Here is a 20448-nt window from a genome sequence, read left to right on the forward strand (position 1 = left end):
GAAAATTCAAAGAGAAGTTAAGAACTCATCAACAGATATTTGTAAACTCACTTCATTTTAAGTTTTTAATTTTAAATTTGCATCTTGATTTACATGTTTTCTCAATAGCATTGGCTCAATTCTCAAATTTATTTCCCCCCTCAAAACAATGTTCAGATCCCTGAAAACTTATTTTCTTGTTCACATCAGATTTGAATTTCTAATTGGTTTAAGCAATTGCATGTGTTTTTGGCACATGTGCAAAAGACTAAGTAGAATTTACTATTGCACAATCCCTAAAAGCACATGGTTTGTTTATCAAAACTGAGTTGATTCTCAGTGAAATTGTCAAACTCTTCACAACTTCTAAACATTCTTTCATTGTGTGAGCCATTACATGCTAAATTATCCATTCAATTATCAAAATCTGTCAGACATGCATGTATATTCTATAAATATTTGACATGTAATGTCTGCTAAATTGGAAAATGTCTTGCAATTTGTAATGAAATAGGAATTACAATATTACCAATTGACCAAAAAAAAAAGGGGGGGGTTTGCCCAACACACTGAAGAATAAAAAATACAAATCTAACCGTGCACATCCCAAACACCCAGATTGGGCTCAGGTGCAGGACAACTAAGTAACAAACAAAAAAAGAAGCATGATGTCCGCACACTGAAAATTATGTCACACGTTTTTGAGTGTGGGCCCAATTAAGGCGAGTACCTGTTTTTATTTAAAGTTGACTTTACTCTACATTGGTATTTAATAATGAAGACTTTCATTTGGAGCAGCTATTTTCAGTGTGCGGACTTCACACTTATTTTTTCTTTTGCCCAGCACAGCCACTACCATTTTTGAATGTCACAACCCTGAACAGCAGCTACATGCTCATGGAACAGTAATAGGAAGGTATGCAATAATTTGTGGTGGTGGTGGTATAGGCTAATGAGTGTGTAAAAATGGACAAGCAAATGTGAATTTTTCAGTTTACATTCTAAAATAAATGTACTGTATATTTATGTTCATTTACTTTTTGTGTACTACAGTATTGACTTTTCCCAGTAAATTTTTAATCTGTAGCTTATACCTAAAAAAAGCTCAGTGTGATACATAAGAGCATTCAGCTATAGACAGAACTGACATTCTTTATAGTATAAAAAAAGCAGTCCGTGTCAACAAATAAATAACAAATATTTCCACGATTAACTGCCATGGAGAAAAAAAAGCTAGAGATGTTTTACCAATATGGTTCACACAATGACAAAAACCACTTTTTACTGTGGTGGCACTAAACAATTTACTGCCACAACTAGGTTTTGATGAGCATGAATGAAATGTTTTGGATGAGTTACTACATTTTGGAGAAAACAGTTGAAACAATTGCACGTTTAAAGAATGTTAAGACAGTTATAAAAAATTTCAAGAAAACTGAAAAGATTAGAAATTTCTATTGGAAAACAGGACAAAAATACTGAGGAAGATATTCATTTGCAATGTATGCAACAGTGGTGAGGCCAATCATTTTAAAGTGAGTAGACCTTGGCAAAATAGGATGGACCAATGCCTATTCTCAAATTACATCATTATCTCAGTATCAAAACTATTTGACAATTAAGATAAGTTAAATGTGATTTATTGTCAGCCAAGTTTTATGAAAACATAATCCATTTATAAAATAACCAGTGAACAGAACAAGAATAATAAACAAAGGTAAATAATATGGGCAATGCCTGGCCACAGACTTGAGGGATTTTCTCACTCAAACTACTGCTGCTGCTTCTGATTTATTTGAAAAGAAAGAGCTGCTCATAACTGCTGGTCTAGGATCAGTTTTCTCTATAATAACAGCATAGTGGTGAAACCTGTAGCAACTGAGACTCGTTACCTAATGTAACCTCGGTTCTCTCTAGAAGAGGGAGCGAGTACTGCGTAATAGAATTGCGCTACGGGTAAAGTCATCTTTTCTCGAGATTATCCTTAATTTTTGTATTTATTGTCAACGCAGTGCAGCAGCAGGCAGACCTAGAGCAGGCTGACTAGCGCGCTCATTGGCTGCCGTGCGGCAACTGCAGCAGCCTACCGCTGAGCCTTGCGTGACGTCACGCCCAATGCGTCATAGCCCGCCAGAATAGGGGTTGCTTAGCGTATAAAAGGAAGAGCTCAGGTTAACCTGCTAACCTGGGTTCATCGACTGGAGCGAAATGAGCTCGGGGTGCGATCACGGCAGGTTAAGCAGTACTCGTTCCCTCTTCTAGAGAGAACCGAGGTTACATTAGGTAACCGAGTACGTTCTCTTACGAGAGGTTCTCTCGTACTGCGTAATAGCATTACGCTACGTGAACCCCTTGTCAAAGCCGTGCGCACCAAGCATCCACTGCATAAGTCCCAGGGGGAAAAACAACCCGGGGGACATAGCTAAGTGGGGAAAAAGCGGCCAACAGAGTGGGACCGTTTATGTACATAAGCACACAGTAGGGGATATATAGTGCGGCACAGCCGGTCTGTACTGGATTTTATCTACCCTTATAGTGCAGCTCAACCAGGAGAGTCGAAACACGACTTTAGGCGGGAGGCGGGAACTTCCAGGTTATAGAACCTAACAAATGTAGAGCCTGCCGCTGTACAAATGTCCTGAATAGAAATCCCGCTGGACCAAGCCCACGACGAGGCCATGCCTCTGGTGGAATGAGCCCTGACGCCCAGAGGGCACTGCAGGTCTTTAGATACATAAGCTGCTGCAATAGCGTCCACTATCCATCTGGACAGGCTGTGTTTCGAGGCGGCGAGACCCTTGGTGCGCCCAAACGAAACAAAGAGCCTGATGTAAATTCTCAGCACTCTGACAGGGCAGAGGAGGTTGCAGTCGACCTCGCTACCGGATGCCGGCAAAGCAGAGAGTGAAATGATCTTCAATCTGAAAAGGGTGCCGATCACCTTGGGGACATAACAATGTCTCTGTTTGAGGATGACTTTAGAGTCATTGGGCCCGAACTCAAGACACGCGGCGTTAACAGATAACGCGTTTAAGTGATGACAGGGCTATCAGAAAAACGGTTTTGAGCGTGAGGAATTTCAGATCCACAGTGTGTAAGGGTTCAAAGGGATGAGCTTTCAGGGCCTCCAAGACCAAAGTAAGATACCAAATAGGAACCGATGGGGGCCGCGGGGAATTCATCCTCCTGGCTCCCTTAAGGAAGCGGATGATGAGCTCGTTCCTTCCTATTGCCTGGCCGCGCGTCGACTCTGTGAACGCCGCAATGGCCACAACATATACTTTGAGCGTAGAGGGGGACCTGCCCATGTCCAGCAGCTCTTGAAGGAAGCAAAGCACCCACGAAACCCCACAAGTTTGTGGGTCTAAACCTTTGTCAGTGCACCATTTAGTAAACACAGACCATTTGGACGCGTAGTGCCGTCTCGTAGGGGGAGCTCTAGACTGCGTGATCGTGTTCACAACCCTTTCTGGCAAAGTAACGGGTATCTGTTGATTATCCATGCATGCAGAGACCAGTGCTCTGGATGAGGATGCCAAATCGAACCGCCGGCTTGAGAGAGGAGATCTCTCCTTACTGGGATGACAGCCGCATCAACTCTGGGAACCACGTCTGGTTCTCCCATCGCGGGGCTATGAGAAGCACTGAGGGGCGAACTTCCCTGATTCTCCTGATGACCTGTGGCAGTACGCGGAGGGAAAGCGTACAGAGGGCAGCTGGGCCAAGCTTGGGCCAGCGCGTCCTCGTTCTTCGAAAAGAACCTTGGGCAATGAGTGTTGTCTTGACGCAAAGAGGTCGACTTTCGCTTTGCCAAAAAGACGCCACAGCGACTGGACTGTCTGCGGGTGCAAGGACCATTCCCCCGGGGAAACCTTGTCCCTGGACAGTTTGTTTGGGCCATCGTTCAGGTGGCCCGGCACATGCGAGCGCAGTGAGTGCTGAGCCCAAATGAGGAGGCGTTCCACCAGAGCGCAGAGTTCTGGATCTGACACCGCCCTGGCGGTTCACGTAGGACACCAAAGACATGTTGCCCGTGCGGACCAATACGTGGTGGCCCTGCAGGGATGGGAAGAAGTGTTTCAATGCATTCTCGACCGCTATCATCTCTAGACAGTTTATGTCAAGGCTTTTCTCCTGGTCTGACCAGAGGCCATAGACCGGTCTGCCCTCGAACAGAGCACCCCAACCTAGATTTTAGGCGTCCGTCGAGATCACCTTTCGGTGCGAGACGACTCCCATTGTCACTCCCAACTGGTACCATTCGGCCGCTAACCAGGGCTGCAGAGCGGAAACGCAGCTCTGAGTCACTCTGATTCGCGAGCGGCCGGCAGCCCAGGCTCGGTGAGGCACTCGAGAGTTCAGCCAGCGTTGTAGGGGGCACATACGCAGTAGACCCAGCTGGAGCACTGCTGCAGCTGAAGCCATATAGCCCAACATTGTCCTTCTGGAAAAACACGGCCAGATGCCGAACACGGCGACAAGCGGTTCGTCATAGCCACCGAGTCCAGCTCTATTCCCAGAAAAGAGGTTGACTGAAGGGGCAGCAGTGAGCTCTTGGTCCAATTGACCGTGAGACCCAGCCAATCGCCCAAATAGTTCAAGATTTGAACTACGAGGGCCGCGTCCATGCACTTCGTAAATGTACGGGGTGCTAAAGACAGGCCGAACGGCAGGACGGTGTATTGATATACCTGACCGTCGAAGGCGAATCTCAAGAATGGCCTGTGACAGGTATGATCTGGATCTGAAAGTATGCGTCTTTGTGACGCATTAGTATTATAAGAATCTTGAAGATTCTTCTCTTAAACACCCAATGAAATTATTCAAATGCCTCCTAGAACACAATGGGTCGTAAAATTTTCCCTCCAAAGGAAACACTTCTTACTGGCTCACAGACCCCCAGAGAATGTGACATCTTCACGCTATAAAATCACTGATCACAAGATCCTCTTACGCTCTCTTACTCTTACGCTCTCTTACGCCCGTTTCACACATACTCCGTGTGCAGTGCGTATGTGGTGCGTGTTGCGGTGCGTATGCAGTACGGGAGCAGCACGCGCTATAGTGCTTTCACATATGCTGCGTGCGTTTGCAGTGCGCAACTGATCCGCGGCTGTACCACAAACACATTTACTCACACTATTTGTATTTCATATTTCAAATTGTATTTCAAAGTTATCAGCAACTTTTATTTAACAAAAAAAAAGTTGTCAGCATTGCGATTCTCTTTGTACACATATACACTCTTTAATAGATGTATTCACTTTTAAACACAATTTAAACAACGTATTATTCAATGCATTACTTCTATATAGATTATATACTAAGTTGCTTAAGCAAGTGGTAACATATTTAACCTTACTTGTATATTAAAACCCTCTGGGGTCGGCAATCACGCCGGCGTGATTTGCGCGATTTTTTTCACATAGCAGCTAAATAGACTTAAAATACTCCGTCAGGTATGGTCATACAGACTTAATAAAAATGAAAAAAGAATCTGTGAGATGTCTACTTTTGTATGTGTCCACTTACAATCAAAACAAAACGTGCTTTTGTAAAATAAAGAAATTAAACAGGGTGTGCTTTCTGCCTCTCCGTCTCGTGAACTTTTTTTTCTTGAGCACGTCTCTAAACATAAACAAAACTTAGCGAATACTTGTCACACATTTGTGAGCTCTATATATTTATAATCATTTAAGTGTGTAGTTTTAAATTATCTGATTCAAAACGAAAATATGCTCTGTTTAAGTAATTTGTATAAAACCAACAAGATATTCAGTTTCTCTAACCAGTGCTCATTAGTTTTAATGTGACCACACCCACACGCGCAAAACATATAGAGATGCAAATCGTCCATGCTTTGCGCGAACGCGCCCATTACATCAACAAAAAAGCGGCAAACTTTATCAGTCCTCTGCTGTCGTCGAGTTTGGAAGACACGCTGTACGATTATTGGGCTTAAACCAGAAGAAGAAGAACGCGATTTGAAGACAAGAACGATTTTAAGGTAAGAAATAATTCTGAATTATATTAGTTAGTGTTTTTGTTGCATATAAACTTCACATTGCCATTGAACTGTTGCTCGATGCTTCAGTAAATGTTCCCTGCACGCGCTGTGAGAGTTTGAGTCAGTCGTGCGACGTGTGTTTGAAAAGCACCATGATTTTACTCCAATCTCATTTCATAACGTCATATCGATTGTAAACATTTGAAGTAACATATGATAATCAATATGTTTTTCTCTAGTATAGTGTTACTGAAGTGTTCCTTTTTAACGATGCCTGCTATTCTATTGTTATTATTTTATTTAGCCCTGCAGGCCTATAAGGCACAACAAATATATATATATATATATATATATATATATATATATATATGTGTGTGTGTGTGTGTGTATTTTGTAAATTTTAAAAAGGAATTTTCACCAGAAATCTAAAATGTATTCCAACAATCATGCAGCCCTAGTTTCTTCTTGATATCAGCATGTTCACAGCTTTTTATATATATATTTTTTTTTAGGTAGCTACTCGTCCTGCTGACTTCAACATGAGCATGAGGAGGTAAAGTGAAAAATCAAACACCTTGGAAATGACAGGTATGTACTATGTTTCAGGAAAGGAAAGGTGTGTGACTGGTTAAGTCTCTGTCTTTAGTTCAGTGTTAAATAATGTGCTTTTTTTGCCATTTGTTGTGTATCTTTGGATTATGTTGTGTTGTAAATAAATTCAAACAATCAAAATGAACTGATAGGTAATGTAATGATAGCGCCTGAGAGCTCCTAATAGGGTCATTATGGGAGGGCCTTTGTCTTTTCTCAGGTGTGAAACACTCAATATTCATGGTGGTTAACGCCTCCTCGCATAAAGCTTTCTTGCACAAGACATGTCATACAAATTTTAAATCAATATATTGTCTTATCTGAATGAGTATTCAGGATGATTTTCACATAGTTTTGGAGCAAATATTCTAGGCTACGTGATACAATTTTCAAAAGCCTTGCGAAGAAATAATCAGTTTGGGTTTCATGACATTATTTCAGTGACTTTTTTTTGGGTCATTTTCACAAACCACGCATAAATGTTATTATCTCAAAACTACAAACTTTTACATACATGCTGCTGAGATATTATTGTAGCAGAGTTTGTGCTGAATGCAGTGTAATAAGACTTTAGCCATGAAAATGTCACACGTAACAGAAATAAGCACAGATGTTAGAGCATGTCAGAACACCTCCAGGACCCAGAAAACACCTCAGACCCCAGAGGGTTAAAATAGAAGACATTTTAAATTAAAACTTAAAATTGACAAAAACGGCAGACTCATACCTTTTTCTTTTGCATAATTTAAATCCTTATACAAAAAATCTTGCATGTCACAAAGAACTTGCTTTTTCACCTCCACGAATGAGACGAGTGTCGTTCATTATGACCTTGTTGAAATAATTATGAAGTAAAAAGATGACTGTGAAAAATAGTAGTATTTAATTAAATGCATTTATGGTGAGATTACTACATTCAATTTAATTAAGTGCATTTATGATTAAATTACTACATTTTCATGTCAATTTGTGTTCATTTTGACCACGAAACATGCGCTGTCACTTTAATTCAGCGCGTGCAGCACAGCAAAAATAGACTCGGTGCGGAAACGATCTCTGCACTGCTGTATACGCACCGCAGCTGGAACGGATCGCCGGATCTGTGTGCAGTGTGAAAGCTCTAACCTGTTAACATGGGTACGGAACAAAATACGCACCGCAAACGGAGTATGTGTGAAACGGGCGTTACTCTCGTGGTCCTTCCTGAGAAGTCCTAATGTGAAGATGATGCTGAACTAAAAGTCCCCCAAGGACCCACAAGCTTGTGCCAGGCTGCGGCCTTGTCTTTCCATTCACCAAAGAGACTGACTTCAACTGGTTCTCTCTCATCAAGACAACATCAACCAAGATCAACTAAAGCCCCAACAAATTGCATCAGGACAGTTTAATTCAAATGGGTGAGACATGCAAGTATCAAACTTAGTCTCATTATTTGATACATTAAGTATCCTTACCCCTTTTAAAGAAGGGCGTGTTAGAACTAAACTGATGGTTTGCTCAAGGCTGATGATCTGCTGATAATTCAAACAATGCTATAACTTCTTGCTTTCCTATATTCTGCTTCAGCTCTCTTTCCTGTATGTATGTATGTGTATGTTAGAGTAGTTTAAATGTTTAGTCTAGTTAATAAAGTCTTGTTCATCACACGTAAGGTTGTCTGTGTCTCAAGCTCATATCCGGAGTCAATAACCATAGATTTTTGGCTACTTGCTCTTAGTAGTATAAGTAAGAAATACATTTCCCATGCCCCGGAAATGTACATTTCTATTAATCAATTAATAACCAATATTGAGGGTTCACAGGATGAACTGAGTAATTGGTTGTAATGTTAACGTAGCTACATCAAGTTAATCCGATTAACTGATCCAAATATTCATAATCAATTATAACAAGTTATGATTGGTTATTAATATTTCATAGAGCTAATTTGCTACAGCCTCATGAGAGCTTTGTTCAAATATTTCAGATCTAAGATAGGTCTGAGAGCTCCGTCCTTCTTGGGCACGAGGAAGTAACGGCTGTAAAAGCCTGACTCGCTCAGAGACGGATGTACCGGCTCTATCGCCCCTTTGCACAGCAGCTTTGCAATTTCTGCACGAAGTTGGTGTGCTACTTCTGAGTTCACTCTCATCTCGGTCTGCACTCGAAAGCGCAGGGGACGGCGAGCAAACTGTAGTAAATAGCCTATAAATCAAAACTGCCTAATGTTACTTAAAAGAGAACTCCGGCGCAAAATGAACCTTTGGTCTAATTACACATTGTTACCTAATCAACCGTTATCTGAAATTTGTTTTCATGATTATCGAATGTAAATAGCTTTATCTCTAAAAACAGTTTAGCCTATAACGCTAGTATAAAGCTAGTATATAGGGCATTGAGTAATGACAAATAAAAATCGCTTGTTAATACCACTAACAAGGTGATCACTAACAAAGCACTAAATGGTTTAGCTCCGCAGTACTTGAGCGAGCTCTTAACGCATTATAGTTCACGTCTACTGCGATCTCAAAATTCCGGCCAGTTAATAATACCTAGAATATCAAAATCGACTGCTGGCGGTAGATCCTTTTCCTATTTAGCACCAAAACTTTGGAACAGTCTTCCTAACATTGTCCGGGAAGCAGACACACTCTGTCAGTTCAAATCTAGACTAAAAACGCATCTCTTCGGCCTAGCATACACATAACACATTATAGACTTCTATAATTCAATGTTAGGCTGCATAGTTTAGAACAGCCGGGACCGGGAACACTTCCCGTAAATCCTGATGTACTTGGTACATCATAAGAAGGATGGCGTCTACGCTAATATTAGTCTCTCTGTCTATCCCGAGGTTTACCGCTGTCCACCGGAACCAGGCCGGATCCAGATCTAATGAAGGACCAGTGCCAGGACACGACGACGCCGCTGACCTGAAGTGTCAACCAGTCTCTCCTCCTCTCCAATCCGACTTCAACCAACCGGAACTGGACAAATACTCTGATTCATTCTGAACTTCTGACCTGTAATGCTCCTGAATCATAATCATACACTGTTCACTCATTGGCCAGAGGAGAACTGGCCCCCGACTGAGCCTGGGTTCTCCCAAGGTTTTTTTCTCCATTCTGTCAACTGATGGAGTTTTGGTTCCTTGCCGCTGTTGCCTTACCTTCTGGCTTGCTTAGTTGGGGACATTTAATATTCAACAATATTATAGATCTGCCTAAAAGGTGGACGATGATGAAATTGTTTTTTGTATTATTTTCATGTTATCACTGTGAAGCTGCTTTGATACAATCTGTATTGTAAAAAGCCCAATATAAATAAATATAGGGACCCTCATTATGCTACCGTGTTAGTGTGGGGCTATTTTGAGCCTTGTTAGTGGTATTAACAAGCGATTTTTATTTGTCATTACTCAATGCCCTATATACTAGCGTTATAGGCTAAACTGTTTTTAGAGATAAAACTATTTACATTCGATAATCATGAAAACAAATCTCAGATAACGGTTGACTAGGTAACAATGTGTAATTAGACCAAAGGTTCAAATGTCAACCTAGGATGAAATACAGGTCGATGCAAGCATTAGGTGTGTTGATGGACTTGATCTGCTCCATCTGTGTTTTGATCATCATTCTGAATCTGATCTGGATGTAGTCTTTGACAAAAACATGATTTTCTCAGCTTTTTGCTCAATGTTGCTTTTTTATTAAACTTGCCCACATTCAAATGTTGATAAAAAAATGCATGAAATTGTGTTTAAAAACAGAGGGACATATATATATATATATATATATATATATATATATATATATATATATATATATATATATATATATATATATTGTAGCAACATTGACAATGACAGCTGCTTTTCAAATTAATGAGTTGTGATTCTCCAAACACTTCATTCACGGTCTGAACAGACAAGAGGTTTTGGTGGCTCCCCATAGAACCCAGCCCCCAAACTTCCTGTCCAAACGCATGCATGAGCACGTAACCGGACACTCACAGGCCATAAAACAGAAGAAACTCCATTTCTCTATCACCCTCTGGAATGTATGCACACACACACACACACTCATGGACCCTTAAACTGAAATGTCCACATATGATCCAATAGCAATGTTTTTGACATATATTTGTGTGTGTATAATTGGTCAAGATAATGTCTGAAGCATCTGAAATAATCCCTATGCTAGTGATTATGAGGAAATTATGTAACCCTGTATTTGTGCAGAAACGTCATTCGAGGTATCATTGTAATGGGAAAAACATGTTGGAGTCGAATCTTGACTGCAAGGTACAATAATATGCATTTATTCTAGGAAATACCATACTTCTAAATATGAATGTTAAATTCGATCTCTCACATGACATAGTCAAAGTAGGCGTGTCTTTACGAACAAAGGAACAGCTTTCCCGCTCCAGATCAGAGGATTCGATTTGCTCTTGTCCCAAAAGAAGGCGTGAGCCATACATTCTTTAAAAGCCAGACGCTCCTCCAGCTCACTCTCTCGCTTCCTGCCTTCATCGTCTGCTCATCATGTGAAGTCTCCATCCTGAACTCCTCCAGGAGTTTGCGTCTTCTTTTATTTTCTTTATCTCAGTCTTTTGTTTCATTTTCAAATTCTACTTTGTTCGCTTCTACCTAAGAGTGAAACGAACTTACCCTGAGTTATTCCTTCGGCAACTCCACAACAAGAGACCTTCGAAACTCCCGCGGACAAGCGCGCTCCGCCAACACGAGCGCGCGCACTCTGCTCCGAGGAGGCCACACGCAGGCTGTTCTCAGACACATTACGCACACACGACCTTTTGCAAGTATCCACTCTAACGATTTTTAATGTTTTAAGGTTCGATGCATTTTGATGGCTCTCAAGGTTTCTGTGATGTTGTTGTTCTATGGTCACTCGTGACCATTCTCTCTCTCTCTCTCTCTACAACCTCAGCGCGTGCTTCGGCGCGCGCACCCCCATTCTCTCATTCTCTCACTCTCTCTCTCGCTCTCCCTCTCTCATCTGACTGTTATCCGTTTCGTCTTGTATTGTTTACTGTAAGCTATGTACATAGATATAATCGGTGTATATTGAGTAGTACTATATTCTATATTCTGTAGTTGTGCATTTATTAAAACCATATATTATAAATGACTGGTGACTGTTTAACGATCATAAAAATACAAACGTCAATGAGGTAGATCCAAGAGCTACCGCGCTCAATATTTACTACATTAAGTAGTTTTAATTTTATAAACACCGGAAAATTAATGTTCCCGGCCGGAAGTTAATGTTTCTTGGAGTTTATGAGGAGGGATAGCTTTACTGAGAGGTTGATGGGTGATCTTTGATGGTTTTTGCAGGACAAACACCTATTTGATCATTACATGAATTTCCCTTAAAGGTTATCTCATAATCGAAATTAAATAAGATTATTGATATATGAATGAGGAATTATAAGACGTTGTGATCGATTATTCATATATTCATATAATCTATACATTTTCAATTTCGATAATTTAATGTAACTGTAATATGCAAAATATTAATCATATTCATGATTAGTTATTAAAATTCCCTATGGATCATTTGAGTTAATTCATACGGACCCAGAGTCCGAGGCATATACGATACAGTATGGTGGAGAATGCGGGCAATCTCAAACTTTGTTTTTTACGAGCAATATCCAGTTCCAGTCTGTTTATATGGTTATTAATAATCTTTGTGCACATGTGTTATGAAATTGTGAGATAAGTCGCAAACGCGAACTCACTCCTAACTGACCAGGCAAAAAGCCTAAGTCAGTAACGTTACACTTTAACAAGTCGTTAAAATATGCCTAGACAATTTTAGCACTGTTAAATGCTATACACTGCAGTATTTAATATTACTAATGTCCTGTTAAGAGATGAAGAAATATCTCTGCAGTCGATACATTTCTAATATTTGTTGAAATCGCTGTGAACGAATAATTCTCACGTGCGTATTACCGGTATTAATAAATATGTTTCTAAGCGAGATTCCTTCCAAACATATTAGGCCTTGCATGCAAATGTCGTTATTGAATTCGTGGTTAACCCAGTGATATTCAGCAAAACGATAAACTCCTGGTTAAACATTGACTTAGCTAATCAATCGAAAACCTAATACATTTAAATCCGTGCTATTTGGATAAATGTCTATGGGAGTAGCCCACAATTGTGTTTTGCAGCGAAGAAACCCTGCTTCACGCTCTTGTGCAATAGCACCCAAAGATCCGCAGATCTTGTTCCTTTGTGATTTTTATTGCAGAAAATCAGCGCGTGACCGAGAGTCACATTTAAAATTGGTTGTAATTCCGCGGACTAAACACCAGAGGTCCTTTAGGTGTTTAAGTCTCAAAATACGCGCCCTAACGACGTCACCCTGCGTGAGCACCGCCTCCCACCGACGTCAGCCTGCATGTGCGCAACTACGCCATCTCGTGGCCGTTTCAGATAATGCTCTCGTACTGCTAAATTCCAAATTCAAGTGTCATAATGAATGGTGAATTAGCTTGTCTAAAATTCTAAATAATTATTGGCAGTTACAGCTTTGCTCGTGCGAATATTATTTTGTGTTAGACAATTTTTCTGCTTTTGACTGGTACATTTACTTTGAGTTTGGTTCAAACAAGACTTGAATTAAAACTTAAATTAAATCCCAGCCCAGCCATTGAGAGCCCAGTTAGAGGGAAGTCCGCCACCTAGTGGCCGCCTCCCGCTAAAGCAGTTCATTCAACTCGCTTTTCTGTTTCCAATTCTGTGTGAATTGCTTTATTTCTGTTTTCTCGTCTGATTATTTTATAATAATTACTGATACTTTAATGCATCTTAATTATTGTACAATATCACTCTGATTTCTCAATTCCCTTACACGCTTATTTAAATTCGAGTTTAAACCAGATTTAAATTTTGGATTTAAATTGTGTGTGGCTGTCAGCCACTGATATCCACTAGAAGGAAACAGCGCCACCGCGTGGCCTTGTGGTTAGTGGGTGCCACTCTCGTTCCTCCTTTCACTCTTGTGAAGACTGTACTTATTTCGTCTTCTGATTATTTCATAATAATTACTGATACTTCAATGTTATCTGGATTATTATAAAATATCACTCTGATATTTTTTCTCATTTCTGCACAGGCTTATTTAAATTTGAATTTAAACCAGGTTGAATTTAATTTGAATGAGTTTGTCTGTTCAAACAGGTTGACCGCTGAGAGGAGGTACGCCCCTTTTGTGGGACAAACCCACTACTGCGGCCTGTCTCTTCTTCTGGGGTCATCCTGTCTTTCCATTATTTTATTATTAATTTTTTTTATTAAATTTTTTTTTTTCAAAAAAAAAAAATATTACAAATTTTTTTATTTTTTCTAATTTTTCTTATCTCTCTTTTAGGTTAGGTTATTCTGATAATCACCAACATTATCATAATTCCCTCTTTGTTTTATCATTATTTCAAAGCCTTTGCCTCTATTTCTACATACCTGATTACTAAATTTGGTTTAAACAAGAAAGCCTTAATTTACATTAACCTGTTTACCCCTCTTTGTGTACCCATATGTAGTTCTCCCTAGGGCACTGTGGTGATTTGACAGTCATCTCTGGTTGGTTTCCAGCGAGCGGGGTCACCTGGTCGTTCACTACCAACACTAGCCGTGAGTGAACCTCGGACGCTTCTGTCTCTTACCATTGGGGCGGCACGCAACTGCTACATCAGCAATTTAGCACTCCAAGGGTAAAGTCAACCACGCCAGCTGACACACAAGGCAATTTCGGGACAATTACCTGAACCAGGGCCTGCTGCAGGGGCAGGGTTCCGGGGAAAACCCAATTTTGTCATGCTGTCTGGCAGTTGACACCTTGGTGTTGCCAGGTTGTGTTTAAGGTCGCAAGTTGTTTGAGAAGGGCGCACCGTGGTACACAGAGTAACGAAGGGCCCGGGTCCACTGCGGTCGAGTGTTTGGGACCATCGAGAAGGCTGACCGCGCCGCCGGCTCCCACCTGAGTGACCTCATTTCACCCCAGGCAAACTAAATAAGGTAAAACCCATACACTTAGTATAAGCCACAGAATATTAGATATTCCCCGGTCGTTTAAGTGTTTGGCCCATCTCCTGTTCTCCAAGCCTCACTATCTTCCTAGGTTTTCTACCCCGATAGCCCCCACTCACCTGTAGGCCCTATCGTAAACTCTGGCAGTGGTAATAGGCTTAGGCCTCCTTATTCTCTCTAACACATACCGTGTTACTATTAGGGCTGTAATCTCCTAGTCGATTAGTCGATTGTTGGTCGATACGTTCTGGCTCGACCAAAATTCTGATTGGTCGATTTTTTGGCGCGTTCATTTCATTAGTTTTGACGCGTTCATTTCATCCGTTTTCCCGCGTTCGTTTCATCAGTTTTGCCGCGTTCGTTTCATCAGGTGGAAAGCACTAATTGCTAATGGGGGTGTTTTTAGAGCACCCCTGTTTCACAGGTAACAGTCTGTCTTCAGAACACCCCCCTTGTTTTCACTTCTTTTGGATTAGCCCAACCCACCGGAGAAGAGAGACAGAAAGTAGGCTACTAGAAGGTTTGCTGAATATTATTTATTTAATTGTGAGAGCGTTTAATTCATAGTCAGTCCTCTTCTACCATGTCAACAAAGACATCGGCAGTGTAGCAGCATTTTTTTTTTTAATAGAAAACGGGAAATTTATGATTGTAGCCTAATGCGCTGTGCCACTGTTTGTATTAGTTTTGAGCCTATGCTTTATTTTCAGTTATGCACTTTATTTCGTTTTTGCTCTTGATCTGGTTTGTTTAATAAATATTATGTTTTTATTAAAATGGACGTGCCTTTTGTGTTTAAGAGTAAAGCTTTAAGTTAATAGTCTATTCGTGTCTCAGCCGCGAAGCCGCGCTCCTGTGTTCAGCCTCACTCTGCGAGCTGCTTCGAGCTGTCAGTTATTATAATACATATGATAAAAACAATTGTCTAAATTATGTTGCATATTCCTCAAAAGTTCTTGTGATGATATCACTAGTTGACAACAGTACTATTTTCGGAAATCATAGGCTATGACTATGATATTGCGCAGGTGCATGTGATGCAACGCTGTCAGAGCCGACAGATCGAGTGTCAGACTCATTTCAGTGCAAAATAATTAGGTCAAAAACGATTTAATATACTGCAAATAGCCTACTATTTTTTATGTTTATTTATAATTCATTTAGGCGGACAACAAGGCTACCAAGTACTGCGCACAGTGCGCAGCTAATTAATTTAACGTTTTTTTTTTTCCTAACGTCATTTTTAGTCGATTTTTAGTCGAAAATTTCAGGACTTTAGTCGACCAAGATTTTCTTTGGTTGATTACAGCCCTAGTTACTATTGTTTGATCTTATTATACTTTGATCTGTTCTATCCTTTGTTCTGTTGTGATTTGTTTCTTTCATTTCACCTAGAAACAGTAACCTGAGAGAGCCATCAAGGAAGCTAAGTAGTAGAGTGACCACCAGCAGCCGGGGCCACCACGTGACCCGCCAGGCTACTGCTCGTCACAAACTCTAGTGCAGGTCCTCAGACGACCCAAGTTAATTGGCTCCGCGAACTGTCTAACTGTTGGCATCAGTTAGCCCCAAAATTCTCATAAACGGCATAGCCGTATGATCATAGCTCGTTAACCTTAAAACGAACTTGCATTGGTCTCTTTGTGTGTGTGTTCTGTGTTCTCTCTCGCCTACAGTGTGCCAAGGTCACGGCCGTCCAGTATGGCTGCCCAGTGGGACGAACTCGAGTCGTGGTTGAGAGCCATGACGACCGACTTCCTGCCCAGACACTCCGCTGACACAGAGCCCCTGAGCCGAGAACAGCTGGACACCGACCTGGTCGAACTGATGACCCACGATCCGACACAGAGCTACAACTACAAGGACTGGGCCAAGATCGTCGGAAGCCTCGCACACAAACTCGTCGCCCAGGCACGGCTCAGCGAAAGGAGCCACATCAACCTGGAGCAGGAAGCAGCAGCGCTAAAGCTTCAAGCAGAGGAGGCCCGGAGGAACCAGGCCCACACCCAAAGTCATCTAGACCAGCTTCTTCTCCAGACCGAGAAAGAGGACGCCACAGATCCAGAGCTACAGAAAGAAGTAGAAAGACTTCGAAAGGCCCTGCAAGATCTTCGCCTCGACACAGACCAAAGAGAACAGTCGGAGAAAGAAACCCGTAAAGAACTCGACGAAAGACTCCAACAAAGTGACGCTCTCCTCGAGAGAGCAAAGACTGAACTAAGAGACAAAAACGCTAAAGCCACAGCCTGTGAAAAACACTTACAGGTGGCCAGAGCTGAAATCCATGAGCTTACTCTGCAGAGACACAATCTCAGAGACAAACTTGACATTGTTCACAAAGAACTGAGACATTCTTACAGACTTAACAGTGAACGGGTAGGGGAAACACACACCACAAAGTTTCCCCTAACCAGCCGGTACGCACCAGCCAGCCAACAAAAACCCCTGTCAGCAGAAAGGGGGGGGGGCCCTCACAGAGAACACTTACCGCTAAACGCGGCACGGCTCCCAAGGCTGACGGCGGCGGAGCTGAAAAGGGTCAGAATCCTTTCCAGACGGATTGGGCCCCCAGCAACAGCTCTTCCCCCACAAACCTTGACAAGTTGGCCCGAAACGTCCATACGTTCACTCCAAACCCTGCAGGAGGCCATGATGTGCATGCGTACCTTCAAGACATTGACTTTCACCTGCAAACTGTCGCCAACGTGACAGCTTGGGACAAGTTTTACCTGCTCAGAATTACGTCTAGCCGTGACGTGCGCAGCTTCCTAGACCGTCAACCAGAGACTGTCAAAAGGGACTACCAGCAGCTGCGACAAGCTTTGATCCGTGAATTCTCTGATCCAGAGTCAGATCAGGGGTTCATCGCCGCCATGGACATCAAACAGGCCCGACCTGAACACCCACAGACCTACTACGGCCGACTCCGACACGCCTACTTCGGAGCACGAAATGAGCCCGGTATGGAAGATGATGTCAACTTCAGGACGCTGTTCCTCCGAAATCTGCATCCCACAGTAAGCCATCACTTAGGCGTTCTGGCCTGTCCACGTAGCATGTCCACCCAACAGCTACGTGACTTGGTCCACAAAGCTTACACCAAGCAAAAGACTATTTCCAAAAAGACTGTAAAAGACCCCACAATCTACTCTGTCTCTGAGCACTGCTCAGAGCTAGACACAGAGGGTGCCCAACAGCACCACAGTCACAGACTGTACCACAGAGAGTCAAGACCGTTCCAGGCCAGCAGAGGGCAGCACAACCGTGACGGTGCTCGTTCAAAGCATCGGAGCGAGCGCTCTAAAAGATTCTGGGACCAGCATCACCCGCCGTCCAGAACTCCAAGCCCAGAAAGCCAGCCCTGGAACCCCTCTCGACATGCTACTGGTAAGCCCAAGCCTTATCGCACACCAGAAAAACACAGTGCAGCCACGTCGGAGACAGCAGAGATCGTGATGATGCTGAAAGAGTTTCTTCACAAGAAACATCGCAAGAGAGACAAGGACGAACCAGACATCTTATGTATAAGCATAAGAACTGTAACCAACACCCTGACTGACTGCCATCTGACTGAGCCAAGCACCACGAACACTGCTCGTCCCCCACAGACTACAGAGCTAGCTGTCACACCACAAAGTGACAGCTCCACTCCAGCACCACAGCTGACAGCTGCACACCCTACACAAAACAGCACAACACATCACACCTGGGACCAACATCACAAAGTCCCAGGAAGTGCTGTTCCGGTTAGCTGCCCCCGCAGCAAGCCACACGTCCCTCCCGGGGACAACCCACCAGACATTGTTATCAAATCGCAATCCATGAACCTTGCTGTTACATCACCAAATAGCAGCTCCACTCACTCCCTCCATGCGACTGCCCCCCAGAACACTGTTTGTCAGTCACCAAATAGTGAACTCATTGTTGCATCACAAACTGACAACACCTACCATTCACTCCGGCTGACAACAACAGCCCCGGTGCCACAGTTTCTGGGAAACCTTCTTGAAAGGGGGGTGACCAGGAAACCCTACCTAGCCTGCACTTTGGAGAAGGAAGTGAAACTTGAAGCCTTGATAGACACAGGAGCAGACCTCACTGTGATCTCATCTCAACTTTTCAAAAGACTCAAAGTCGAAGCTAAGAGACAGAATCGAACTCTCGAGTCTCACACTTGTGAACTAAATGTGCATTCATACAGCCAAAATAGCATCCGGTTTGAACAGCTAACTCTAATCCACCTGTCAATAGGTTTTATGTCGCTGACTCACCCTGTGTACGTTTCACCAATGAACACTCATCCACTCATCATTGGCAAGGACCTGCTGGATCGTTTCGAGCCCTTACTGGACTTCAAAAGGCGAACTCTTTGGGCTCAAGTGCCAGAACCTCTCCCCATCCAGTCACACAGGCCACCCGAGCCAGACTGTCAGATCACAGAGGTCACGAGACTTTCCACAGAGCCAGACTGTCAGGTCACACAGTTCATGGGAACTCCCACAGCCAGTCACAACGACACAGACTTAGCACCAGGTCAAGTTTCAAGTTCGCTACCCTGCACCTTCCAGCTCACAAAAGACTTTAACAACTGCTGCCCCAAGGTCAAGACTGACCTGCAGCTACATGACCAAACTCATGTCCGCGCCAAGCCTGGCGCACTAAACGGCTAAGCACCAACCACCGATCCGAACGGTTCCTGGGAGCGTTGCTCGGAGCCGTAGCTGCCGCCAGAACTCTGTTTAACATTGGTATGTCCAGTGTCAACGCAGCGAACCAGACTGTGAACTCAATGAAACCGCTGTTTAATATCTTCCAGAAAGACTTTGCCCAGACTCCGCTGATTACAGCGCTAACGACAGACATGCTGTGGGAGGTTAGCTCCTCCAATGACAGCCTAGCCACAGGTGTAATCCCACCGTACCTGAAACCCTTAAGCCTTGTGCGAACTGTGCTGGCTTCCAGCATCACCACGCCAGCTGACCCTTTTCAAACACACCTTGCTCACTCTCTGGGTTACGCCACCCCACTTCACGTCAACCCTGAGCAGAGAGAAGTGGGTTTTCTCCTAAACCTACCCATCATCGAGTCAAACCGAGCCTACAGGCTCAAAGACATGGTCAACATCGGGTCCTGGAAAAGCAGGACCCAGTTCAAGATATGCACTCCAGACGTGGTGGCCTACCACGACAGCGACACCCTGCTGTACCCGGCCCCAAACCTGCACGGGTGCACCTTGACCAAAGACATTCACTATTTCTGCCCTAGCAAAACCTTCCTCAGAGACAACACAGAAGGAATCTGCGAGTTGCAACCCCTGGTCAGCCACACACGCTGCCCTGCTGAAGCTAAGCCTCGCACACAAGTCACAGAAACACAAGCAAAGATTGTAGGTGAACGATGGCTGGCTAACACACCTGCGCCCACAGCCACTGTCACTCACGAACAGCATGATACAACCAGCCGTGTCAACCTGCTCAGCCAGAGTATGCCGACTCAAGTACCGACAGGTGCCATCTCACACCTCGGTAACCTGCCATGGTACCATCTTCCGAGCAAAGAGTACCAGACAGCACTGGAACTCCCATCCTTTAAGAACTACAACGTCACCTTAGATCCAGAAGGAGATCTCTGGTTTGAGAAAAGGGGGTCCCAACTCACGAACATTGCTCCTGTCAACACAACCCTCCAAGCCTGAATACCACTCACCTGTGTCCAAACCTGGACCGCAGCTGATACTGTTGTATCTTTCCAAGGTCACCGACCACGCACCGACACTCGTCTTGGCCTTCACCCTGTGCCAGACTCAACGAGATGTGAACAT

General features: G+C 43.1%; 1 protein-coding gene across 1 annotated transcript in view; it reads right to left on the bottom strand.

Moving 5' to 3' along the window:
- aspa (aspartoacylase) overlaps nt 1-20448 on the bottom strand; it is a 117062-nt gene that overhangs the window by 84726 nt on the left and 11888 nt on the right. The gene's annotated exons all lie outside the window — the stretch shown is intronic.

Source organism: Phoxinus phoxinus (assembly GCF_949152265.1).
Source record: "Phoxinus phoxinus genome assembly, chromosome: 3".
Taxonomy (NCBI): Eukaryota; Metazoa; Chordata; class Actinopteri; order Cypriniformes; family Leuciscidae; genus Phoxinus; species Phoxinus phoxinus.